This window comes from Alosa pseudoharengus, unplaced genomic scaffold (assembly GCF_046254945.1).
Source record: "Alosa pseudoharengus isolate Yale_2024_CS ecotype anadromous, Long Island Sound unplaced genomic scaffold, YU_APseudo_1.1 YU_APseudo_1.1_scf_27, whole genome shotgun sequence".
NCBI classification, from domain to species: domain Eukaryota; kingdom Metazoa; phylum Chordata; class Actinopteri; order Clupeiformes; family Clupeidae; genus Alosa; species Alosa pseudoharengus.
Window position 1 is genome coordinate 298,268 of NW_027468704.1, and position 13,111 is coordinate 311,378.

The following is a 13,111-nucleotide window of genomic DNA, read 5'->3' on the forward strand; positions in this document are numbered from 1 at the left end:
ACTATCTACATTTAACTTTTAAACTATATACTCTGTCTCAGGCTTTAAGCATACAATATGGCTCTATTAAGACTGCCGTTAAGCAATTAGAATCCTAGGCCAGGTGGCCAGGCCACCTGCACCCTATCAGTTTCTCAGGCTAACCTTTTACACTATCCACCTATTTGACTGTTCAGTCAGTCCAACTATATTAAACCTCATCTACCTAGTTCAGTCATTCCAACTATATTAAACCTCATCTACCTAGCAAATAATTTAACCTTTTACACTATCCACCTATTTAACCGTTCAGTCATTCCAACTATATTAAACCTCATCTACCTAGTTCAGTCATTCCAACTATATTAAACCTCATCTACCTAGTTGTCATTCCAACTATATTAAACCTCATCTACCTAGCAAATAATTTAACCATTTGAATCCTATGGCAGGTGTTCGGGCCACCTGCATCAACTGCCAGTCTCAGGCTTTAAGCATACAAACTGTCCCTATTAAGACTACACATCCTGTTCAACTGCTTCCTCTGCCAAAAACTGTTTCAAAATAAAAGTCCTCACTACAATATTTCACTGTTAAACAATTTAACCCTTTAAACTACTGATCTTTTTAACTGTTTAGCCATTGTAACTCCTACCCACTGTAGCTAGTTAGCATGGTTAGCATAGTTAGCATGCTAGCATGTTAGCATGCTACCCAGTCAGCACACATACGTCTCCAAGACGTCTGGAAAAGATCTGAACAGCTTAAGTACATCGCGTTCCATTTAGAACGTCTTATTTTGATCTTACAAACAGCGGCGGCATCTCACTGTCAATGTGTGTAATAGTTCTACATCTCCTGGAGATCTTAATGTCTTAAATATGATCGCGTTCCATTTAGAACGTCTTATTTTGATCTTACAAAAGTCGGCGCTATTTCACCGTTAAGATGCATTTTAGTTCTACATCGGCTGGAAATCTGTATGTCTAAAATACGCTTTATTCCAGTATAGCCTACGTCATCTGCTAGGTGTAGAAATATAATGTGCTGGCTGATCACCATCTTACCTTCAAAAGGCTGTCATTTGACATCACAGCAGCACTTCGCACATAGCTAACGATTTGATGTAACACATCCTAGCAAGTCTGAATGGATATAAGCAAGCACACATCCTGAATGCTATACCATTTTAACATCGCAAATTCAATTGTGCAGGCTATAGCAAAGTATCCAGTGATTTTAATTCTTACAAAACAGCCATTATCACCATACAATCAATCTAAATTTCGAGTTTTAGAGGTTCCTACCATTTTGTATAGTTGCTTGTAAGTGTATGCAAGTAGCCTAAAGGTCATGGTTTTTCATAGATGCTTTTGACAATATTTACAGAGCAAACCAATAACTCAAACACATTTTATTATTTTACAGTTTTTAAAAAAAAAAACATTACTACACATTAATCAAACATTTGTTAAACACTGCTTGACACCTTATGGTATAGTATAAGTATACTCTTTTGATCCCGTGAGGGAAATTTGGTCTCTGCATTTATCCCAATCTGTGAATTAGTGAAACAGACACAGCACACAGTGTACACACAGTGAGGTGAAGCACACACACTAATCCCGGCGCAGTGAGCTGCCTGCAACAGCGGCGCTCGGGGAGCAGTAAGGGGTTAGGTGACTTGCTCAAACAACCCTCCGGTTACAGGTCCGAAGTGCTAACCAGTAGGCAATGGCTGCCCCACTGAGACATGCTGTAATTCCAAAACTAGCAATATGTTTCATTTATGAAAACAAAATAGTAGACAAATAAACAGACCATTTAAACAAGCTCAACATTAATCTGGGGAGTTTCAGGACAAATTCTTACGAATTTGTAAAATGACAATGATTTTGATCAGCATGGCCATGTGAACATTCTCATAGCAGTAGTAAATGGGGGAGGGGGGGGGGGAAGAGATGTACATACATGATCAATGTATCTAACAAACACAATCAGTAAATCAATCTACAGTACAGTTGGTCGTCAAGCAATAATTGGTGGCTCGCATGGTAGCTTTGGCAAGATTTCGGCAAATTTGGTTTTACTCATTTTGAGTAGGCCTAAACCTGCCTAAACTGTTCGCCAAAGGCCATCACCTCTGGCCCCAGCTTGATAAAAACAAAAGTAGGCTCTGATTTAGCCTAGTCTACTGTATGACTTCAACAAGGTGATCTTAAGTTTCGTTCTGCTTACAGTATCTCACTGCCACTGCAACGCCTTTGAATGCAATCCGCTGCCCTGTTTACAAATGCTACAGCAGACTTAAACTACCACCTTGTGGCGATAAATTCTAATAATTTCACGCAGGTGCATGACTCACGGAAAGCACGAATGAAGTGGCCACTTCTAAATGGGACCCACTGTATGTGCTAACAGTCAATACATTTTTTGAAATGTGATTCATAAACATAGAATACTGCACTACAAAAACACAAACATCTAAATTATACTTCCCCCTTCACCCAAATACAGTAATGAAGGTGAAAGGAAGTTATTAAGCCTTAATGGTGCCTCCTAAAGAGGGCATTGTCAAACATGCTACTACTAATACTAAAAATACAGCATGAAGAAAGTCAAGGACATGCATGCCAGCTTCCGCTCATCCCAGTATTAAAGTAAATCTGGTCTTAAATGAAAATGTATTGGCTGTGTTATTTCTTTTTTGTGGGATGTCCAATTTATATGTAGAAATGCACATTTGCAAAGGTGACTTAATATGTTGTCGTAAAAGTGTCTCTCCTTTTGATTTTGCACTGCCAAAGTGGCTCGTGAAAAATTGTGAGGATGCTGCTCTAGCCAGTGTTTTCTAAGCCTGGATGATTACCACACACAGCTCTTTTTAGGGCTGGTTAAGGCCTATAAGACACTTTTCAGGTTTGTCCAGGCAACACAAACTCACATATAATGTTTCTGAGGATTGCCACTCATGTAGAGAACACAAATAGAGGACTGGCACTACAACATCTAGGTACCTACATGAAAGGGTGGATAGAGCACTACCACATTTAAGATTCATTGTCTGATGGGCATAACAGAAAATTAGTATTCCAAGTATGCATCTTGGGGCCCTTCTACAGAGCACTTTCGAAAATATTTTTTCATGATTTATCCTTAAAAGCCTTATGGTGAGCTTACACCATATGATTTTCAAGCAATTGCAGTCGGCGACTACATTTCCAAAGACGAAATGAAATCATGGGAGTTTACGTAACATCTTAATACCAGGACCAGTGTCCCCATGTTATTTTCAGAAGTCTATGGAGTGACCAGAGGTAAACCTCTAAAGGTGATTGTGTGCTCCTTTATGTGTGATGCTTCAGCTCTGCACCAATCAATGTTCTTGCTGTGAAGAGATGTCAGCTCTCCCAAGACGCACTCAACACCTCACAGTGGCACAGGTCTGCCAAGATCGGCACACTTGACTTCTAGCTCGAGTCCTTTCTGTATGGAGCATAAATAAAAAATAATGGAAAGTAAATATACATTTGGCCATCCTAACCACTAAAAAAAAAAAAAATGAGACATGGTATACCCCCCCAGTGATTAATATACAAGTGTGATCGGTTCAAAAAATAAAAAATTGGATCTACCTCATACGTGTTCAAATAACAATTTTAATGGTCATTCTGAATTACGTAGGACAATAGGAAATCCAGCCAAGCAGTGGAATAAGAAGTTTTAATCTAAAATGTGTTTAAGCTGCTGAAAGTGAACAAGGTATATGAAAGATGAGTATGAAAGCAAAATTCTTACAACAGGGTTGCGCTATTCAGTGGCAGCAACAGCTTCAAGTATCCTCTTCCCAGGTTGACCTCCAGTTGATCCTTGTTCCTCCTGAAGGTCAGGAGCACTTCACAGAGTAGTGTGGTGTGCATCACAAATACTCCTAAAAGGAATCATAAAAGATAATAATTTTAAGGATACAATTTCAAAAGCAGTGTTATGCATGAACCAATTTCATTTTCTATTAACCGTGAATTGAACTTAACACATTCCTAACATAATAACTTCATCTAGCTCAGATAGTTCAGACTCGGAATCAATTTAGGTCCAGCTTGGTAACACATGATTATTGTTTTAGTTGTGATTGAAATAGGTAACACAATATCCACAACAACTGGAGATGGTAGTGATGGAAAGCTGATTATTAAAGGACTGTTAAAGGTTTAAGTTAGGGCTGAATTGATTACTCGAGTAACACAAAATAATTAAATTCTGTATTTTAAACATGAAAATACTTAAGTACTGCACTGTATTGTAGAATAACTGCACTGTGAAAACAGCAGTTTTTTTGTAAATTAGGTTATTTGGTAGGAAAGGTAGATGCTGCAGATGCACAAATCTACATAAAATAAATAAAGTTACTTTTAAGTGACTAGGGCTAGTTTACAGCTTAACATTTATTGTGCATATTAATCAATTTGCACTTAAAGCAAAATATATTTTACCAATTAAATACATTAAATATTTTGTTACTCGATGAAATAATCACTAGAATAATAGATTCCAAAAAGACTCAGAGCTGCAGCCCTAGTTTATTTGAAGAGAGAAACCAGAAGCACTCACTGTCTTTCTTCATTTAAAAAATATGAACTGAACGAGTCAATTGAAAATAACTATGAAGGTTAATTTATGCATTTTCTAATCACATCACGACCTGAAGAGTGATTTCAAATGACATTCCCCGAACACAGGAGATGGACAAAGGAGATGCATGAAAAAGGCAAGTCATTTTCCTCACCTCTGGACGAAGATAGATATTTACTGAACAAATGGTTGTAATGCATTTGATGGTATTGCCTTCCATTGCTTAGGTGCTAGGTCAACCTAACCCACTAAGTTAGCAAAGGCAGAGGTGTAGCCCGTTACAATTCAGCGAAATGATGGGGGAATAAATTGAAGAGTTCAGTGCCATGCGAGCACTTCACTTATCAGATTTTTTAACAGAATACTGCACATCTAAAAGTCGCGTGCTTGCCAACCAGCCCCAACTACCAACAATCTGCGCAGACGTTGGTGGTGATAACGACAAGAGACAATCTTTGTTGTATATAGATAGATAGATATATAGATAGCGTTTTAGATTAATTCAGATAATATTAGATAGCGTTAGATAGTTTAAGCCAATTTTTCCCTCCTTGAGCTGTTGAAAAGGTAAGTGTAATGATAGTGACTACAAAGTTAAAGTCACTTTAGTGTGCTAACGTTATTAGCCAACGGCAACAGTGACGTTAACCTTTAGAACGCGACCGCCTTTGATCTCCATTGATAATGTCAACAACTTCACCTGTCGTTAACGTTATTCAATAACACGACATGTAGATAAATGTCATGAATAACGTAAATGTTGTGCTTAAACTCATCTATACTAAAATACATTTAAGTCATTAAAAGGGTCGATTTACTACGGGAAATCGACCGGTGGACATGTCGGTCCATTCTACATAATATTGTACCCAATACTGCAACTCATTTTTTTACATTACGCTTAGGAAACAATTCTGCTAACCTTGCTATGCCACGTGAAAATCCATCGACCACCAACAGCATCCACCAGCTGGCAAATCCGCGGCGCAGCAACTGAGCACAGTGTTGCCCTCCCTCCGTTTTAAAGGCATTAAACCGGAAGTGAATTACAGGCAGCCTCTGGCTTTTAACCAACCTGAGCGCAGTTCATTGATTACTTTGTTGGCATAGGCCTTATAAGAATGCATAGGCTTTTTTCGACGTGGAGGGACTAGGGCAATACCATTTTAATATATTACACAACACGTTATTTAATGTTAACACTTAAATTCATCCTAATTTCACTGTGTCAAATTAAATGTAATTGTCAATCGTTGCCACACTATGCCATTGAAACTAATTTTGTGTTTGTTTTTTTTCCTTCCATTTGCATGTATATGGGACACTGAAGACCATTTCAAGCTCACAGTAAAGGTATCAGCCTAATTTCTTTTTCAATAGTGGCCAATACACACAAAAATGGCCTCTTATTGGAGTAAAAGAAGGCGAGTCTTGTCAAACATCCCTTACTGGCACTGTCCTGATGGTAACACAGTTTCCAATCGAATACATGCATTGAATACATGTACTGTTTGGGTGTAACTCGGAAACTTATTGTGTTCTGGATGAAGGGAAAAAATCTGGCCACTAGACAGCCATCATATATATATATATATAATAATTTCTGATAGGACGACAGGCATCCCATGAGTGGGAATATCCTAGGACATTCCCTCCCGGCATCACTGTCAATGTAACTGCCATCTTCTGACTAAAAGAAAATCTCACTTTTCTGTATTACAGCATTGGATGCAAGACCCCCAGAACATCCCAACCGGCCACTTCCCAAATCGAAGCATGCGTAAGTCATAAGATGGAATAGATGAAATGGAACTGGAACAGAAACACTGTATTGTAGACAATAAATTATACAACAGTTAGCTTTCCTCATATTACTCAATAATTTCTGATAGGACAACAGGCATCTTAGGACATTCCCGCTTGGTATCTCCGTTAATATCTCTGCAATTTAAAATGTATGACTTATATTGATATTGTATGTCTTTCCTTCCATGACTAATCCACCAGCCACATACGGTCATAACACACAGGAGGAGTGGCAGACCAATTCCCAAGGTGAGTTCATATGTAACTGAATCAAGTTTTTTGTGTAGTTCTCACGCAACATGTAAGGGATAACAACCGCCGAGGTGTCCTGTTCTACAGAAAGGAAACAAGCGGTTCCATTTAAAAAAAAGTTTGTTGTACAACTTTCTTTAGCCCTAACAGTGATAGCACGGACAGTTAGCTTGTTTACAGTTGATTCCATTGTTGTGAAAGCCTGCTTACAGGCTTAACTGTTGTCCTACTATGATTGTTATGGTTACCATTCATAAGCATTGATATGGAACGGTGATTAAATTTTTTTTTTTTTATCAGATCTACTTCAAAAAGAGTATTTCTTCTCTCCGGGTGATAAATGTAAATATCTGTCTTCTGACTAAAAGAAAACAAATGTTTAACTTTTTTTTTACTAATTTTCTGTGTAACAGCATTAGATGTCACACCCCCTGACCGTCCCAACTTGTCACTTCCACATCAAAGCATGCGTAAGTCATAAGAGAAACAAACCACATAGGAACTGGAATAGAAACACTGCATTGTTAAAGTATATCAATTATGCTAAGTGAGGGGGTTACAAAGATTAATGGTAGTGGTGGTAGTTAGAGTTGTCATATTGTAAAAAGACATTTACCTCCCTTTTGCTCTTCACAGCAACATATCAAGACCTCCACTCTAGAGGAGAATCCAGGCAACCAGCCTGTATAGTAAGTATATATACTCTTTTGATCCCGTGAGGGAAATTTGGTCTTTGCATTTATCCCAATCCGTGAATTAGTGAAACACACTCAGTACACAGTGAACACACAGTGAGGTGAAGCACACACTAATCCCGGCGCAGTGAGCTGCCTGCAACAACAGCGGCGCTCGGGGAGCAGTGAGGGGTTAGGTGCCTTGCTCAAGGCCACTTCAGCCGTGCCTACTGGTCGGAGTTCGAACCGGCAACCCTCCTTTTTTTGAGCAGTACATTATTGAAATATCATTAAAAAAAATAGGTAATTTTCATCAGGATAACTTAGTAGATCAGCACAGCAAAATTGATGTTAACGTTTTTTCTGCATTACATTTTTCAAGAGTTTCCTCAGCCTGGCGAATGGGAACAGCCGTCAACTAACAATGGTAAGCCTGCACCAGTAAAACGACTCAAAAACTAGAACATAAAAACAAATGGTCAGCAATGTCTCTGCCTTGGATACATGCGATTGTGCCAATGTGTCTCGGCCGACCATTTGAGATCAGACCACCCAATACACATTCTAAAAATATGTAAACTGGCCCTTTTGTTGTGTTCTTTCAGCATGTGAAAATACACAGCAGGGGTGGCGGCGTAGCATGAACATGCCATGTACACGTAAGTGTTTACTGTTATTGCCATTCGTCATTCAGTCTGGGAGCAGTGCAATTTGATTGCTTGACAATCACAAACTTTAAGTCATCTATAATATTTATTATTAACAATATATTTACAATATTATTAACTAGAATGTACTGTTGTCCTTAACCATGAATCTGTGTTTTAATACTCACATCTTGTTCATGCAGCCTTTGAAAGGGTGCTTCTACAAGCGGTCCCGAGAGATGGACCTCCAAATACGCCATCTCACAAACATGGTGGAGAGAGACTCCTTTTCACTTCCCCTTCAGACGATGGAGGACCTTGACAGGCTTGAGGACAACCTCCAAAACCCTGACAACAAAAAGATGGTAAGACTGAGTAGACTTGAATAATTAAGAAATTACACTTGATAATTAAAGGAGACATTACATTAGATATTCGAAATGATTCTGTCTATTTCAATACTTTATGTTCATATAATATTAGGCAACTAAAGTGTGTTAAGTCCTCAGAGTCCACAGAACGGTGTTCCTGTGTGTCTGAATGCATCTTTTGACTATATTTATTTATCTAGGGTAGCTACAACAATTGGCACTTTGTACACTCACTGCCCATACACTGAGCTACTTTCACACAGATTTCCAATGCCTATAGCTAGCCCACATACCATTTTACTCTTATGAAAATATATATGAAAATACTCAAGCCCATCTTATGTGGAGAGCTCAAATAGTAGAACAAGAACCAATATTTGAACATGTAAACGAAAAAAAAATAATGACAATTCACATTGTGCTAGGTAGGCCTAGTTGCGAAATGTAGGCTATGCTAATTTAAGATTATGTTATTTAGGAAACACGCCAAACCAATTTACAAAACAATAAGCAAGTATCAAGAAACAAGTGGGAATATCAATTAATCAAGCATTGCAGTTGGTCTAACACACAAAATAATCAGTTTACAGTAAATCGCTGAGTTAAACATACAGTAAACTAGTGCACATGCAGGCAATATAGAAGTACACGGCCACGTGGGCGATTGTAGCCTAAACGGCAGCTGTCTTTCAAATAATTATTAAATACATAAATGAGGCCTGTACATTTACACTCATCACACAATTTGATCCAAAGGCAAGTAACACTAGCTTACACTTACCCTAAAATAAGAGTAGCCTATTTTAACTTAACTTACCCAAGCTCTCGTCCACCAGACACTGTTGCTGTGTTGCTCCCATAGATTGTAAAAGGTTGCTCCTTAACTAACTTTGTCCAGTTGTGGAAATGACGAAATTGTTTGTTCTCACACCGATTCTGTTTCTCTCTCTTGTCCAGGCGCAGCTGTGAGAAATCCGATGCTCCAATCAACGGATGCGGAGGCAGAGAAGCACCTGCAGGATTTTTTTGAGATTGGCGCCTGGGCGCAAATCCCTCTAATATTTAATAAATATTTTATATGTTAAATAGCTCCCATTTGTCGTATTTCTTTATAGTAGCCTTAAAGATAATTAGGCTAGGCTAAATAAGGCGGCTGAATGTCGCCAAATATTATGTAAGACGAAATTAGTATAACATCTTATATACAGCGGGTAAAGGAATAAAAATGATGTCTGCAAGACGTAAAAACGGCAAATTTAATACCGTTATAAGATCTTTGTAAGACGTTAGGGAGATGGATGTCCTATTATGACGTATTCATGAGCATCTGGAATACGGCTGCTAAACGCTGTTTGAAGATCTTAACAAGACGTCTCAGATACGTCTGCCAGATGAGCAAACGCTCTCTAGAATACGTCTTACAGCTGTCCAGCAGACCTTTAGAACACATCTCCAAGACGTCTTGCAGACATTCTTTTGCTGACTGGGTAGTTAGCATTTTTAGCAAAATTACTAAAAATGATTAGCTAAGTTAGCTAAGTCACATGGTTAGCATAATTAGCATGTTAGCATGCTAGCATGTTAGCATGCTAGTTAGCATTTTAGCAAAACTGCTAAAAATGATTAGCTAAGTACCGTGGTTAGCATAGTTAGCATGCTAAGGTGTTAGCATGCTAGTTAGCATTTTTATCAAAACTGCTAAAAAGGATTAGCTAAGAAACGTGGTTAATATAGTTAGCATGCTAACATGTTAGTTGACATTTTTAGCAAAACTGCTAAAAATTATTAGCTAAGTTAACTAAGTAACATGCTAGTTAGCATTTTTAGCAAAACTGCTAAAAATGATTTAGCTAAGTTAGCTAAGTAACATGGTTAGCATAGTTAGCATGCTAACATGCTAGTTAGCATTTTTAACAAAACTGCTAAAAATGATTAGCTAAGTAACATGGTTAACATAGTTAGCATGCTAGCATGTTAGCATGCTAGTTAGCATTTTTAGCAAAACTGCTAAAAATGATTAGCTAAGTTAGCTAAGTAACATGGTTAGCATAGTTAGCATGCTAACATGCTAGTTAGCATTTTTTACAAAACTGCTAAAAATGATTAGCTAAGTTAGTTAAGTAATATAGTTAGCATAATATAGTTAGCATGCTAGTTAGCATTTTTAGCAAAACTGCTAAAATGATTAGCTAAGTAACATGGTTAGCATAGTTAGCATGTTAGCATGCTAGTTAGAATAGTTAGCATAACTACTAAAAATGAAAACATTAGCTAACGCTTCCAGTAACTATATGCATGTGACAATAAACTTCCTTGTATCCTTGTATCCTTAAGTAACTTGGTTAACACTATTAATTAAAAACTATCAAAATTTCCCCATTGACTTAACATTAGATTATGACATCACAATACGGCCGTTAAGCAATTAGAATCCTATGGCAGGTGTTCGGGCCACCTGCATCAACTGCCATTCTCAGGCTTTAAGCATACAAACTGGCCCTATTAAGACTACACATCCTGTTCAACTGCTTCCTCTGCCAAAAACTGTTTCAAAATAAAAGTCCTCACTACAATATTTCACTGTTAAACAATTTAACCCTTTAAACTACTGAACTTTTTAACTGTTCAGCCATTGTAACTGTTACTTGTCATCAACTATGACTCCTACCCACTGTAGCTAGTTAGCATGGTTAGCTAAGTAACATGGTTACCATAGTTAGCATGCTAACATGTTAGCATGCTAGTTAGCATGCTAGTTAGCATTTTTAGCAAAACTACTAAAAACAATTAGCAAAGTTAGCTAAGTCACATGGTTAGCATAGTTAGCATGCTAGCATGCTAGTTAGCATTTTTAGCAAAACTGCTAAAAATGATTAGCTAAGTTAGCTAAGTCACATGGCTAACATAGTTAGCATGCTACCATGTTAGCATGCTAATTAGCATTTTTAGCAAAACTGCTAAAAATGATTAGCTAAGTTAGCTAAGTCACATGGTTAGCATAGTTAACATGTTAACATGCTAGTTAGCATTTTTAGCAAAACTGCTAAAAATGATTAGCTAAGTTAGCTAAGTCACATGGTTAGCATAGTTAACATGTTAGCATGCTAGTTAGCATTTTTAGCAAAACTGCTAAAAATGATTAGCTAAGTTAGCTAAGTCACATGGTTAGCATGCTAACATGTTAGCATGCTAGTTAGCATTTTTAGCAAAACTGTTAAAAATGATTAGCTAAGTTAGCTAAGTAACATGGTTAACATAGTTAGCATGTTAGCACTAGTTAGCATAACTACTAAAAATGAAAACATTAGCTAAGTTAACTAAGTTAAGTATTATCCACCTATTTAACCGTTCAATCATTCCAACTATATTAAACCTTATCTACCAAGCAAATCATTTAACCATATAAACTATCCACCTATTTAACTGTTCAGTCACTCCAACTATATTAAACCTCATTTACCTAGCAACCAATATAGTTTGTTTTTACTCTGTATGATATTTTACATCATATTTTTTGCATTTTCATGCACTGTATTTCCTTCAGGAAATGCTTTTCTAGTTATTCTTCTTCTTCTAACGCAGTTAATGCAGCTTCAACCGTTTAACATAGAAACTTCATTCAAACTGCGTTGCGTAGGTGTTACTTATGACATGTGGGCTTTGTATTTTTCATCTTTGTAACTTTTATACTTTTTAAACTATTAATTAAAAACTACCCAAAATTTCCCCATAGACTTAACATGGGCTGATGACATCACAATGGACTAATTAACTTGATTTGCACCTGGTATCATCTTCCAGCTGCTCATCTAGGCCCCATCAAAGAATCAGTTCAACTGATTGCACCTGTATGAACTGCTTTCTACTGAACTAGACCAACTCTCTCTGTCTCTCCATTCTACAAGGATATAAGACACATTTCATCCAACTTTCTATCCATTCATCCTCTTCAAACCATTCACTCATCCACCCATTAAACTATCCATCAACATCCATTAAACAATCTGCCTATTAACATCCATTCAACTTTCTGTCTATCAACATCCATTACACTATCTACATTTAACTTTTAAACTATATACTCTGTCTCAGGCTTTAAGCATACAATAAATATGGCTCTATTAAGACTGCCGTTAAGCAATTAGAATCCTAGGCCAGGTGGACAGGCCACCAGCATCAACTGCCAGTCTCAGGCTTTAAGCATACAAACTGGCCCTATTAAGACTACACATCCTGTTCAACTGCTTCCTCTGCCAGAAACTGTTTCAAAATAAAAGTCCTCACTACAATATTTCACTGTTAAACAATTTAACCCTTTAAACTACTGAACGTTTTAACTGTTTAGCCATTGTAACTGTTACTTGTCATCAACTATGACTCCTACCCACTGTAGCTAGTTAGCATGGTTAGCATAGTTAGCATACTAGCATGTTAGCATGCTAGCATGTTAGCATGCTAGTTAGCATTTTTAGCAAAACTGTTAAAAATGATTAGCTAAGTTAGCTAAGTAACATGGTTAACATAGTTAGCATGCTAGTTAGCATTTTTAGCAAAACTGCTAAAAATGATTAGCTAAGTTAGCTAAGTCACATGGTTAGCATAGTTAGCATTTTAACATTGTTAACCTGCTAGTTAGCATGGTAATTTGGTTAGCATTATTATCTTTGTTAACATAGTTAACATAACTACTAGCAAACATTGGAGCCATTCCAACTGTTAGTTATCGTCAAGTATCTCCCTAAATAATTTA

At 37.3% G+C, this 13,111-nt stretch overlaps 3 long non-coding RNA genes across 3 annotated transcripts; 2 read left to right on the forward strand and 1 right to left on the reverse strand.

Annotated features, from left to right (window-relative positions):
• Nucleotides 1-1,933: 1,933 nt before the first annotated feature.
• LOC143099296 (uncharacterized) lies at nt 1,934-5,564 on the reverse strand. The gene is made up of 3 exons (XR_012981472.1): nt 5,534-5,564; nt 3,778-3,910; nt 1,934-3,465 (listed from the first exon to the last, which is right to left on the reverse strand). It is a non-coding gene; the product is annotated as an uncharacterized LOC143099296 (long non-coding RNA).
• A 118-nt stretch (nt 5,565-5,682) lies between these two features.
• On the forward strand, nt 5,683-6,658 carry LOC143099284 (uncharacterized). The gene is made up of 3 exons (XR_012981467.1): nt 5,683-5,964; nt 6,334-6,391; nt 6,619-6,658. It is a non-coding gene; the product is annotated as an uncharacterized LOC143099284 (long non-coding RNA).
• Nucleotides 6,659-7,109: 451 nt separating this feature from the next.
• Nucleotides 7,110-8,638, forward strand: LOC143099297 (uncharacterized). Its single transcript, XR_012981473.1, has 5 exons — nt 7,110-7,139; nt 7,306-7,358; nt 7,726-7,770; nt 7,949-8,002; nt 8,194-8,638. It is a non-coding gene; the product is annotated as an uncharacterized LOC143099297 (long non-coding RNA).
• Nucleotides 8,639-13,111: the final 4,473 nt, after the last annotated feature.